Here is a 14,951-nt window from a genome sequence, read left to right as displayed (position 1 = left end):
TTTTAAATTTACTATTATAGATGACTATAAAAGGAAAGTTTTAAAATTAAAAATCCCTCTTTTAAACATTGTAGATGGCTACAAAAAGGAAAAAATTTTAAAATTAAAACCTCTCTTTTAAATCATGGTTACAAAAAAAGAAAGTTTTAACAAAAATAAAATATCTCTTTTAAACCATTGTAGATGGCTACAAAAGGAAAGATTTTTTAAATTTAAAACTCTATTTTAAAACCATGTGGATGACTTCAAAAAAGAAAAGTTTTTAAAATTTAAAATCTCTCTTTTAAAACATTTTAGATGGCTACAAAAAGAAAGATTTAAAAAAATTAAAAATTCACTTTTAAACTCATCTTGGTCGGCCTCTTACTTGGGCACCAAGCAAAGGGTCGACCCCTTTGTGAAGGAGATTGGCCGACCCCTTTGACTTGGTCACCATGCCATGGGTTGGCCTCTTCTTGGACACCAAGAAGGGCTTTTATATGTGTGGACTTATGACTTTAATGAGGCTATGACAGGGACCTAGAGGAGAAATTAGTTTTGGTCTTCTGATGAGCTTGAGTATTCCGTGCTCGCCCCGAACACACAACTTAAGTTCATCAATAATAACTCATTACACTAGAGAGTTATTATTGTACTACCGCACCAATCCCAAATTACGTTATGGGTTCCTTCTTATCATGAGTGTGTTAGTCTCCCTGTGTTTAAGATAACGAATGCCCACTAATTAAGTAAGTTACTGACAACTCACTTAATTAATATCTAAGTCCAAGAGTAGTACCACTCAACCTTATTGTCATGTCGGACTAAATCCACCTCCAGGGTTTAACATGACAATCCTTTTGAGATCCTCTTGGGGACATTCTCAACCTAGATTACTAGGACACAATTTCCTTCTATAATCAATAACACACACTATAAGTAATATCATTTCCCAACTTATCGGACTTATTGATTTATCAAGCTAAATCTCATCATTTGATAAGTTAAAGAAATAAATACTTAATATATATGTTCGTTATTATATTAGGATTAAGAGCACACACTTCCATAATAACTAAGGTCTAGTTCTTTTATTAAGTCAGTATAAAAAGAACTTACATAAAATGGTCCTACTTAATACACTTAGAGGGTATTAGTGCAATTTATTAGTTAAGATAAACTAATACTTAATTATACTACAACTATTCCAATAGTTTGTTCCTTTCCATCTTAGTCGTGAGCAACTATTTATAATTTATAAAGAATTGATAACATGATTTTCTGTGTGTGACATCACACACCATGTTATCTACAATATAAATTAATTGAACAACTACACTTAACAAATAAAATGTAAACATTTGACCAATGTGATTCTTTTATTTCAAAAATAAATGTTTACAAAAATTAGGCTTTTAGTATACACTCTAACACCTCCAAAGTCATCCAGAGCGCCTCCAATGTGGATAAAGTTTTATCCACGTTCCAACGGTCAGCCAACGACTCTAACTGGTTGGAGGCACCTTCAATGTCATTGGAGGTGCCTCTGCTTGAGGTGCCTTCGAGCTTGCTCGAAGTGCCTTCACACCTTTTCATTCGAGGTACCTTAGAAACTAGATGCGGCAGCTTCGTTGCCAAAGCTTGAGGCGCCTCTAATGTGGATAAAGTTTTATCCACGTTCCAACGGTGAACCAACGACTCTAACTGGTTGGAGGCACCTTCAATGTCATTGGAGGTGCCTCTGCTTGAGGTGCCTTCGAGCTTGCTCGAAGTGCCTTCACACCTTTTCATCCGAGGTACCTTAGAAACTAGATGCGGCAGCTTCGTTGCCAAAGCTTGAGGCGCCTTCAATGTCATTGGAGGCGCCTCAATCACTGTTCATCCGAACCATCCATTTCCCGTGCTTGCTTGAGTGATACTCTGATCATCCAGAGTTGAGCTCACCCGAACCCAACTCTGATTTTCTCATCGAGCAAACTTCCTCCCCGGCTTCTCGTGCCTTAGATACGCATGCGCTTCCTTCTCAGCCGCCGGTGTACTCTTCTGCAGCACCTCGCCCCTCGGATGCACCAAGCCCGTCGACTCGCTTCCCGTGTCATCCTTCTCGCTAGTTGCATCTTTCGTTTGACTTCTTGTGTTCCTAGGTTTCTGCACACTCAGACATAAGACATGAAAATTACAGGACTTAACTTAACCTGGTTGACGACATCAAAACTAATCTGAGGTACTTACAATCACTTCCTTTTAATGTGCATAATCCCACATTAAGTTAGGGTAAACAAATAAAAAATAATTTAATAAAATAAATTTATAATTTATCACAAGTAATAAATTTGCAATAAGTACAAGTAAAGAACATAAAAATTTATTAAAATTATATACTAAGTATTTCTCCCTTAACTTAATTTTTCTCTCTTTTGATCCCATCAAAAAAAAATATTAGTAAAAATATGAAAAATAAGTAAAAAATAATGGGAAATATTTTTGGGGTTTCCAACATAATTTTCAAGAATATGATCAATTTTTATCAATTAAATCTTAGTTTTGGTAAAAATAATTTTAAAATTAATTTTAAATTTTGAAAAATACAAAAAATTGTAAATCACAAACATACGTATTCTGAACATGAAAAAAAAAATCACGAATAGATATATTATTATTTTAACCGTAAATATTTTTCAACATAAGTGGTTATTTTCGAATTTAAATATTTAAAAAAAGATTTTTATTTCAAAAAATCTTGTTGATTTTTGTAAGCATTCAAAATACAACTGTCATTTACCAAAAAAAAAAATCATATTTTTCAAAATTTATTCCCCAAAAATTTTAAATTTAAGATTATATTATTTGATAAAAAAATCATAAAAAAATAAAAAATTATTGAAAAATCTTAAAAATTTTATTTTAACAGAAAACCTAATTCATTGTCGTAAAAGAAATTAAATTTTTTAAAAAACAATTTTTGAAATATTTTTAATCATTAAAATTTATTTTTTGAAATGATTTTTAAAAAAATAATATAAAGACCAGAAAATTTTTAAAAAAAATTTAGTAGATAGCATCTTTATTTTTCATAAAAAAACAAAACAAAACATGAAAAAGAACCATGTGAAACAATTAATTTTGTAAATTATTTTAAAAATTAAATCAAATTCAATTCAAAGCATCCATAAAGATTAATTTCAATCATACAAAGCATTATTTAGGAACTCAATATAAATTTCTACTAAATTTTTCAACTATTTTCTAAGAATATATTTCTAGTAATTTTTACAATTTGATCCCTATGATTTTATAAATACCAATTTTGCCCTCCATAATTTCTAAACTTAAAACTTTGTGACAAATTTGAATTTAGGTATGCAGAGTTCTTTTTCAAAATTTTTAGTTCATCTTTTAATTTTTCATTTTCATCCTTAAGTTTTTTGAAATTTTCTTATAGGCATGCCTAGTTTTTCTTGAGTTTACATACTTTGTCCTCTTTTTAAATAAACTTCTAGATAACATTTGAATTGCATCGTAAAACTGGTAAGGAGCTAAGAGTCATACCTCACTTATCGTATCAGACTCATCGTTTAAAGCTTCCTCTTCATCGATGTTCTCGATGCTCATCTCGAATGAAGTTTCATCATTTTCTTCATCTTGGTGACTTGCCATTAGCACAAGTCTAGCGTATTGCTCTGGCTTGGATTCGAATGACGATATCTCATCCCAAATTGTCTTGAGGTTCTTGTGCTTTGACCGGCTTTGCCCTTTGTCCTTCTCTTTCTCCCTTTTCTTCAGTTTCAAACAGTTATCTTTTACGTGTCCTTCTTCATTGTAATGGTAACACCTTATTTTCCTTTTTCCTCGAAGAAACTTCTTGGCCTGCAACTTGTTAAATTTGTTAGACTTAAAAAACTTTAAAAATTTTCTTATGCATGCTCTTTCATCTTTGTCGAGAGATGTGTCAAAAATTGGTTTGTCCTTCTTGGCTTTCAGCGCTAGATTCTGATTCAACTCCTTTCTTAGTCTTGCACATTGAGATTCATGAAGTTTTAATGTAGAAAATAAATTTTCTAAGGTACTTACCTCGAGATCCTTGGAAATATAGCAGGAATCAATTATCGATGTCCAGTCTGGGGTCCTTGGAAATGCGTTTAGAGCATATCTTAGAAAATCTCAATTCGTTATCATTTCTCTGAGTTGGTCAATCTGATGATCAACTTCTTAAGCTTGGAATGCAATTGAGTGACTGATTATCCATTTTCCAGTCAAAGATTGCTGAGCTTGTTGTGGAGTATATATCTTTTTGCCAACTTAGTTTCCAAGGTTCCTTCGTGCAATTCTAGAAATTTTTTCTAGAGTTCTTTCATTGAGTTGTAAGTGCCGATTCAGTTAACATCTTGAAATGATAGTACGCTCAGGAGGTGGAATTTGGCATTACCATTTGTCATGGAGATTCACCTGATCTCCTCCAAAGTACCAAATTCAATAAAAATTTTAGAGCACTTTTTCACAATGGCAATCGAAGTTTACAATTTAAAAATTTAATTCTCGGAAGCTCAAAATTTCAAATATACAAAAAAATGGAGATTAAAGATTGGATTTTATGGGTTAAGGGATTAACATATAGTACACAAATAGAAAAACTATGCCATATCTTGAAAATTCCACAAATAATGGTAAGAAAAATAGTCTTGAGAAGGGAAAGAAATTAATAAGGCAACGACCAAAAAATAAGAGTTGTTCACTACAAGAAATTTGAGATACAATCACACATAATAAATAATAGTTTTTTAAAAAATGATTATCTTCTTTTTTATTTAACAATGATTTTATTAAAAATTGTTATTGTTGGATGCTTTCGTTTTTTAAAAGATAATGATTTTTAATAAACCGTGTTGTCGTATACATGTCAAAAATAGTGATTTTTTAAAATCATTATTTTTGAGATTTTTTTTGGTACACGGGTTTTATCGATCATTGTCTATTAATGTTGTTTATATGATAAATAAGAGTTTTATTAAATTGTTGTGTGTATGTGTTTTGGTGTCTAAGATAATGTAAATTATTTTATAACCCTAACTTTTTTTTCCCAGCTCCTCAGTCGCGTGTGGCTATTTTCCCCTACGCCTATCGAAGCACAGATGTCTTTGTCGACCTCTGCTTCTCCATCTCCTCTGCTACTCACTTTGCAACCACACAGGGCTCTTCCCTTCCACTGCTCTTCCTTCTCCCTTCGCCTTCCCAACCATCTCACATGGCCTCACTGCCGCTAGAGCCCCATCATCCGACGGAGCACGACGCCTTCCTTGTTGCCGCCGCTCCTTCCCAGAGTTCTCAGGTGGGTGAGGGTAAGGTATTATCCTCTCGACCCTCCTTGCTTTTCTTCGTCCCCCTTCGTAATTCTTCACCTTGTCTGTCGTTGGTTTTCCTACTTCCAGTTGTTGGTATTCTAGGTGATTCGAACTGTGTGCCTTTATGTGAATGATTTTTTTGCTCATTGATTTTATTTTTTCGATCCTCCTTGGTCCATTATTTCGTAAGGCTGAAGGGCTCGATTTTTTTGTTCTCTTAAACAACCCCAGTTTTTGATAAATTTTTAGATAGCGTAACTTTCCTTGTCCTGCTCGATCTCTTCATCTCTTATATGTAGTGTTATTCATAGTTTCCCTTTTTCATTTTTCATGATTTTCAGCTATTCATTAGCTTTTCCTTTTTCAAGATCTCACAGGTTTATGCATTCTAGTGATAGCATCTTATTTCAATTGTATGCAGATCTCTCTATGGTTGGTTTTGCGGCGGAAGCCAGTCCTAGCCATGGTCATTGTTGCCAAGATATTTTTTGCAGGTTTGCTTGATACTGTATTTTCAACTCCCCATTTTATGAGTGTTAATGTATTATGGAAATATTTTTCCACTTTCGCAATTGTGAACAGATGTGTACCAGAGATATTCAATTTTTTGTTTTCATCATTCTTTTTCTATAACATGTTTTGGAGATTTAAGTCTCATCAACATGCTTTGTCTGATGTGAACTAGAGATATTCAAAAAAAAAAAATATCATTATTTTTTCAATAACATGTTTTGGGGATTTTAATTAGTGTCATAGATGCACTATTTGTTTTCTGGCCTCTAGTTATTTAGTTTGCATGTGTTACTCCTATATCCATTTTACCCAAGGCAAGGCTTAGGCCTTAGCTTTTCGAGCCTTTTGTGTTTACATGTTTGTCAGTTTGTTGGTTTTGGCTCACATCCAATTCCTAGTTTATGGGCAACCTAAAATTAGTAACCAAACATGCAAAGTGTCAAAATGTTTCCAGCCATCTCGAGGGAAAAAAAAAACCTTGTATGATGCTACAGGACTTTCTTTTATATGACTGCACAATGCTTCATTAGTATAGCTACTTTTAATTTGGTCAAATTTGTGGTGGCTTTTAACTATAAGAATGCCTTTTCTGATTGTTATGATTTGTAAATGCTATAGAGACTTGGTATGAAATCCTAATTATTGATTTTGTAGATGTTCATCAATGCTTTTGATAAAGCTGCCGACTTGGATGTTCTAGACCACCCAATTCCGAACTTCATCTACTACATGGTATTATATTGTTTTGTATTGATAAACTGTTTTGTCTCAGTTTTTCTGGCTTCAAACTGTGTCACCAGGGATTTTTTTCTTTCAGTTTACTGAGCTTCTATGTTATTTGCTAACTCTTGCTTGATTGCAAGTATTCATGCTCCTTGAGTAACTCTAAGTATTGACCTTCATATTTATTGTTTTACAATTTTTAGTTGTTTTGTTTTTGCATACATGTTACTACCAATTATGTAAATCAAACTTCTCGTTCATAATGAATCTCAGCAAGGTTTTGTTCCTGAGGGAAATGATGTAGTGTTCATAATAGTTCATTATGTCTATGAAACACGTATACTTTAAATGAAATTAACTCTTTTACATAGTGTTCATAATAGCTCTAAATAGTTTGGTTGTTTCATTATTAATTGTGTAAAAAGTTCAGATTCCTTATAGATAAATGTTTAATACTTTGTGATCAATCACTTCTTAATGTAAATTGTGTCCCTCTTTTTCACTTTTTTCTTGCCGATTTTTGAATTTTGATGTTTTATTCCTGTCACAACAGCATCTGCTCATGATTCACATGATTCTTTCTTAATGGTTGAATGTTGATGTGAAATTTATCTCTTATTGTCACGTATGCCTTTCAAATTTGCTGAGAGTTGCAAGAGGTATATTTTTTTTTCATACAATTCTTCTTCTATTGAGGTCTATTTTTTCTTAGAAGCTTGTCTTGTAGTCTAGATGCATGAAATGTAATAATATTACATTTCAATTATTTGATGGTTATGTGACATTTAGGCTGTGCAATTAGAATTAGGTGTTCAATTTTGATTTCTGATTTGTAATATATATCTTTATTCGAGCAGGTGTCCTGAAGAGTACTAGGAAGAATGGCGAAAAGTTGAAAAAATGGAGAAACTTTAGCAGGTTAAGGAACACTGGGAGCTGCAGTGTCGCCTCTTCACCGGCATCTAAGAAAAAAAATCTCATGTGTTGTAAATATTATTTTCGAATGTTAGAAAATTGTATATTAAATTTTATATGTCAAAAAGTTCTAAAATATAAATTTGGGTCTAACTACCCAAGATCCTAATTATATGCCTAAAATATATAATACTAAAGAAAAATTTTGAGGGCCTCCTAAATTCTGGGTCCAGGGCCATCACCCAGTGTGGCCTTCCTCCAGGGTCAATCTTGAGATAAATTTGATCATCTGTCTATATCATCTGTGGATTCTTTACAATGTTTAATTGCTGAACATACTGCTGGAATTGTTGATATGGAGCTTGATGCTAATGTATCTTCAAAAGATGTGGATCTTGTAGCAGTACATGGGAACAAAAATTCCGTTTCTTTGACACCTTTGCATGGAAGCTGGTTTTTATTGTGTTGGGGCGGGGGCATTGGGGTCGAGTACCTCACTTTTGCCATTAGAGAATTGGTTTTTATCGATCCTAGATTCGATGTTATTTGGTTCATCTTTTTTTTAGAATTGGTTTCATCTATTGACCACGAGCATAGCTGAGATGGTAAGTGAATAAAGATTTGTCACTTAAGATCGAGGGGTACCGAATCTCAGGGCAAGCAGGGCATAAATCTTTGCACCCTATATAACTCACTCCTCATCCACTTGCCTCCTCAGTCATTATGATTTATCTTTTCCATGTTGGTCCTGGGATGAGACGGGCTGTGAGAGATGTCTGGGTGAGTGTAATCACCTTTTGTTACAATAAAATTGGTTTCTATTACCCCCATGGATTGGTGCAGTTGGTTCATGCAAGGATGTTGTTGCCAATAGGTTTGAAGTCGATTCCTAGTGGGTGTGTAATGCTCCGCTAGTTGTCTCTCAACCTCTCTTTTCATGCGCTGCTATTGTTGGACGAAACTCCCTTGATTTATCTCCCTTCTATACTATACAGTGGAGGATCACCCTGGAGGGATCGAGGGACCATGACAATTTCACCTTTTAATTTGCTGCCAATAGAATTAGTTTCTATTGCCCCCAAGGGGTTGATACTCAGGTAGTGATGGTTTGTCATATTTACCTATCTATATCTTAATAGTGGGACTGACGATACTAGGCCACCTAAAGTGATTGTATCACCGTTTGCCATATTAGAATTTGTTTTTATCATCCCATTAACGTAGCTGGGTTGATATTTGAATGATATATTTATATCACATGAGTGAATTTGAATCTCATGTGATTTATTTCCTTAGGAAATAAGTTTTTCTACCTAAGAGGTCATTTAATATTGTAATGTACTTCTCTTTCACAAAGTCTTATGGCGGACAACAGAGGAGCACTTAAAAATGAGCGTAATCAATTTTTTTTAAATCATAGAGTTGGTTTCTAGCATCTCAGAGTTTTATGCAGCATTACCATGTCGGACATGGGAGATGTTGTTTGAGATGACGGGAGAGAAAATGGCTCTAAGGTAGCTTCTTTTTGTTAAGAATAAAATTTCGTCATGTATTTCTCTTTGTACAATAGTACAATTTGGATTGTAACTGAGCATCCAATCCAATTTGTCTGAGCGCTCAATTTGTTTACTATCGTTCGTGAAAATATTTTTTTTTAATCTTTGCAAACATTTTTCTAGCCCTTCAGGATGTTTATCTGCCTCTTCATAGCAAGCTTATTATTTGCACGGACAATGAATTTTTATATTTGTATTGAGGCTTGATTTTACCGATTGAATGCTGCCGTTTGGGCTTAGTTCTCTGTTGAACGCTGACATTGTAATAGTTGATTGCATAATTTACGATGAGTTTCTTGCTTAATTTTTTTTACTTTGGGTATGAACTCTCGTATAAGAGGTATTCTTGCCGGGTTAAGGTGCAACGCAAGGTGTTTAAGTAGTTTCCCAATATTTATGATTCGAATGTTAGTACACTGTAGAATATTTTCCTCCATTATAAAAATTTAAGACGTTGACGATTAGATGAGGAGTTGTTTGCATTTTTAAATTTATTTTGATGATCGATGAAAAATTTTTATAGAATTAGGCCGATCATTTTTAGATTAATTGGATCGTAACATCAAGATATCGGGATTATCATATTTTTTCTTTACTAATTTGAAGTTTTTATTTTTGTTCAAGTTCCAACTTGACGGTCTAATTATATATTTTTAATAATTTATCTCTTTTCATATAATTTAAAGACGGACTATAAAAAAACATCTACACTAATGTAATCATCTCTATTATAATTATTTTTGTCCAGATTGGTCTACAAATTCAAACTAGTAGAGAAGCAAATAAAGGACATGCTCATAACACAATGCAAGTTCCTGTTGCACATAGATAAAAAAAAAGATTACAAAATAGAGTTCAAAAGCCACCTAGACTGCAACTAAGTTGACAACAAGGTACTCGTACTATTTTAACTATTTTAAGGAATGCATTAATTTACAATAAATTGAGACCTAACTCATGCAATTTATCGTACAATATTAATGAATGCCTTACTCTAAAACAAAACGACGTATGATCACGATGACAAGTTTACTAGTAATTATGTAACCGAGTTGCGAAACCTAGAGGTTAATTGGGTACAAAGAACCTTGAATTGACTATGAATGAGTTGAAATTCAAGAACAGCACAATTTCTCAAAAGATTGAAATTCCAAGAACAGTAAACAGTTTCTTGAAAAAAATAACCCGATATAATCTTTTCTCAAACTTCCCATCATGCAAGAAGATTCAAGCAAAAATCAAAAATATGATATAATTTCATTTCAAGAAGATCTGACGTCTGTCGTGGAAGCAGTGCCGAAGGAAATGAACACCTACGGCTTAAATCGACGTTAACGGTCGAATCCCGATCGATTATAATGCTCCCAATCGATCGGGGAGGCTTTGGATCGATCCACGGATCGATCCAGAGCGCCTTTGTGCTATGGAAAAACGCCTGGATCGATCCACGGATCGATCCAGCGCTTATCGCGCGAAGCAGCAGCGTCCCAATCGATCCACTGATCGATTGGAACCTCTGGATCGATCCATAGATTTTCTGTGCGCTGGGAAACTGCCTGGATCGATCCACTGATCGATCCACTGATTGATCCAGCTCTTGGTTTTTACCCAAAACCAAGTCCCAAGCCTCCCAAACCAACATTCGATCAACCTTACTCTGTTGGTACGTCATGCCTAGCATCTAGTCACTTCCTTAACCTGCTAGGACTCCCTTGCCAAGTGTCCGGTCAATCCCTTTGACCCACTTGGACTTTTCTTTGTGTCAAGTATCCGGTCAATCCTTTTGACCTACTTGGACTTTTCTTTGTGCCAAGTATCTGGTCAATCCCTTTGACCTACTTGGACTTTTCTTCATCATGCCTGGCTTCACTCACCAGGACTTCTCTTCTGCCTGGCTTCACTCACCGGGACTTTCACCTAGCTTCACTCACTAGGATTTCTCTGCTGCCTGGCTTCAATCACCAGGACTTTCATTTCGCCTAACATCCCAGTTAGGACTTCCCAGTCAAGTATCCGGTCAATCCTTGACCTACTTGACTCTTCTTCAATCAACCTTGTATTGCCAAACATCGAAACCCAAACCAAGACTCAAGCTTGGTCAACCTTGACCTGAGAGATGTTGCACCAACAAAATGTACATATAATCTAGATCGAACAAAATATAAAATCCTATATCTAAATATAGCTCCTGTTGTATTTTATAATACAATCATGCACACACAATAAAATGCCCTTGACATGTCCAAGGGTCCAATTACACATAATATCAATAAGTCATAATAGTTGGAGCCTGCAACCACAGAGTTAGCATATCCTACTATTATCCTGCCTAAATTATGACATGTGCATAATTAAACAAAATACTAAATACACAGAGGCAAACCCTAGCTCTGATACCAATTGTTGGTTGCTACTCGAAATACCTAATGGTTCCTCTGTACAAAAATTTTGTACAAGGTCTGAACCTTTCCTAGCTACCATGTGTTCTTTAGAAGCTAAACTTGAATCGCAAGCGGAACTTAACACTATTGATTCTAAGTTTAACTTATCTATTCTTATAGGTTTAGACTTGGATCACCTGCGGAACTTAACACTTTGGATCTAAGTCCACCCATGTTACAAAGTCGATTAAATATTTATTTCTAAAATTGGCTTCCAGTACTGCATGGCGAGGCACTAGGCCTTCTTGGGTATGGGATCATCCACCACCGACTAGACAAAGCCTTTTAAAAAAATTCAATATTTAATCTTCCTACAGTAACCATAGGTTAACCACTAAGAACAATCAAATCACAATATCAAAAAAGAAAAGAAACACATATCGAAACATAAATTCGAAACTTAGAATCACATGCCTCTTGTATTTGGTATTCATACAAAGAAAACTAGTATGATGCGGAATAAAATTACTAGTTATACCTTTCTTTGTAAGCAACAACCTCTTGATCTTCTATCATATTCATCTTCTAATTTCGGACGTTGTGTGGGCAACGAACTATCGAGATAAGAACCACCAAGCCTTCTTCCTCCAAGCAAGTTTCAGCCACCAACCAAAGAGCTCCAAGGGATGCTTCCTTTCTCTCCTTCTTCTTCAAGCAAGGACCGACCACCTTTAAGCTCCAAGAGATTATGTGGTTCGGCCAATGAAGAAGAAAGAAAAGGAAGAGGGAAAAAGCAATAGGGTCGGCCACCAACCAAGGAGGAAAAGAGAGGAAGAATAGAAGAGAGTTCTCTCTCTTGAAGGCACCCCTACCCTCTCTTTTATATCCTTGGTCTCGACAAATAAGGAAATTTAATTATAATTAAAACTTCCTTATTTTTCCTTGCCATTGAATAAAAGGAAAGTTTTAAAACAAAAAATTAAAACTTCCTAATCTATTCTTCAATGGCCAACCACACCATAGCACCACAAATAAGGAAAGTTTTAAACACAAAATTAAAACTTCCTTATTTGCTTTCGAAAATTTTTAAAATAAAAATTTCTCTTTTAAATTCTCTTCATGGTTGGTTATAAAAGGAAACTTTTATAAATTAAAACCTCTCCTTTAAACATGTGGATGATTTACTAAAAAGAAAAGTTTTCGCCAAAATTAAAATCTCCCTTTTAACTACAAATAAGGAAGGATATTAAACCTTTCTCTTAATCTTTTGTAGATAGCTATAAAAGGAAAGATTTAAATTTTAAACTCTCTTTTAAAATCATGGCTTCCACATAAGGAAAGATTTTAAAATAAATTATCCTTTTAATTAATTGTGGCCGACCAACATAGCTTGGGCTCCAAGCTTTGGCCGGCCACCTACTTGGCTCTAACCTTAGGCTTGGTCGGCCCAAGCTTGGGCTCCAAGCTTGGCTTGGCCGGCCACCTAAGGATGGGTAGAAAGGTGGGTATAGGTGTGTATAATACTTTATAAATAGGAGGCTACGATAGAGACCGAGAGGAGGAATTGGTTTTGGTCTCCCGATGAAATTAAGCTTCCCGTGTTCGCCTCGAACACCCAACTTAATTTTATCAATAATAATTCATACCACTAAAGAATTATTATTGAACTACCGCGCCAATCCCAAATTACATTTTGGGCTCCTTCTTATCATGAGTGTGTTAGTCTCCCCGTGTTTAAGATATCGAATGTTCATTAATTAAATGAGTTACTGACAACTCACTTAATTAATATCTAGTTCCAAGAGTAGTATCACTCAACCTTATCGTTATGTCGGACTAAGTCCACCTACAGGGTTTACATGACAATCTTTATGATCTCCTCTTGGGGACATTATCAACCTAGATTACTAGGACACAGTTTCCTTCTATAATCAACAACACACACTATAAGTAATATAATTTCCCAACTTATCGGGCCTTTGATTTATCGAACTAAATCTCACCCATTGATAAATTAAAGAAATAAATATTAAATATATGTGCTTGTCATTATATTAGAATTAAGAGCACACACTTCCATAATAACTGAGGTCTTGTTCTTTTATTTAGTCAGTATAAAAAGAAACTACCTCAGTGGTCCTACTCAATACACTCTAAGTGTACTAGTATAATTATATAATCAAGATAAATTAATACCTAATTACACTACGACTGTTCTGATGGTTTGTTTCTTTCCATCTTGGTCGTGAGCTACTGTTTATAATTTATAAGGAATTGATAACATGATCTTCTGTGTGTGACACCACACACCATGTTATCTACAATATAAACTAATTGAACAAACTACAATTAACATATAAATGTAGACATTTGACCAATGTGATTCTTTATTTCAAAAATAAATATTTACAAAAGCTAGGCTTTTAGTATACACTCTCAGAAGCTGCCCCCGTCCCTGCTCAAGTTGGCGGCGGCTGCTCCCAAAGAACCCAACCCCCCTACCTTTTTTCGTGAACAGTGCTTATAAGCACTAAAAACCCTAAAGCCTTATCCTCCAAAATGATGAAAACGCCCCCTTCCCTCTCCTTAATTCCCCTTATGCCCTAAACTACATGCGGATCACAAGCCTCCCCTTCAAGTCTAGTCGAAGGAGGCGCGAGTCCAACTAACTGGACAGTCTACCGAACGCGAAATCATATCACCGGGCTCGTCTTATTACGTCAAATGGGTAGTTATGGCGATGTCGAGCAAGCGACTCCAGTAGTATCGAGCGAGCGACGAGAAATAGTGTCGTCCCGGCAACGGAGATAATGCTGATCAGGCGAAAAGACGGGCGATCGCGCGCGCGATCGAGAAGATGTCGACTGGGTAATCGAAAAAAATATGAATCGAGCAATCGAGAGAGCGTCGCGCGAGAGATGGTAGCAATGCCGAGCGAACTACGAGAAATAATACCGAGTCGGCCACCGAACCAATGCCGAGCGAGCGACAAAACATCAAGCGAGCGGCAGGTGAAAAGATAGTAGACTGAGCGACACGCGGGACCAAGAGTAGACCGAGCGGACGAGCAATGCCGAGCGCACGACCACGAAGATGCCGACCGATAAACTATATAATGCTGACAGGACCATCTAGAGAATATCAAGCAAAACAAGCACATAGCTAAGTGGACGGTCGGACGTAGGATCAGGCGGCTACCAAAGTGTCGACCGAGCGTCGAAAAATAATGCCGAGCGGCTACCAGGCAAGATCTTGGCCAAACGCCAAGTAAGCGTATAGGCGGATACCGAGTGAACGACGCAGTAGAGCCGGGCATAAGTGGAGCCCCAAAACCGAACAAGAGCATAGCCCGTGAAATCGAGTGCGCATAGAGACAAAAGTCGTGAGCCGAACGGGCGCATCGCACGTGGATTGAACTGGGGTGTAGCCCGTGAATCGAAGGCGCATGGAAGCGAAAGTCGTGAGCTGAACGGGCGCATAGCCTAGGAGATATTCTGGTTCGAAAACTAGTGGAGATACTCTTGTCCGTGACCATCAGAGATAGT

At 35.8% G+C, this 14,951-nt stretch overlaps 1 long non-coding RNA gene across 1 annotated transcript; it reads left to right on the top strand.

Moving 5' to 3' along the window:
- Positions 1–5,052: 5,052 nt before the first annotated feature.
- LOC122022511 lies at positions 5,053–7,611 on the top strand. The gene is made up of 4 exons (XR_006122993.1): positions 5,053–5,320; positions 5,740–5,812; positions 6,486–6,563; positions 7,412–7,611. It is a non-coding gene; the product is annotated as an uncharacterized LOC122022511 (long non-coding RNA).
- The last annotated feature ends 7,340 nt before the right edge of the window (positions 7,612–14,951 follow it).

Source organism: Zingiber officinale, chromosome 9B, assembly GCF_018446385.1.
Source record: "Zingiber officinale cultivar Zhangliang chromosome 9B, Zo_v1.1, whole genome shotgun sequence".
Taxonomy (NCBI): Eukaryota; Viridiplantae; Streptophyta; class Magnoliopsida; order Zingiberales; family Zingiberaceae; genus Zingiber; species Zingiber officinale.
Note: the sequence above shows the minus strand (reverse complement) of the source record. Positions and strands in the feature narration are given on the sequence as shown.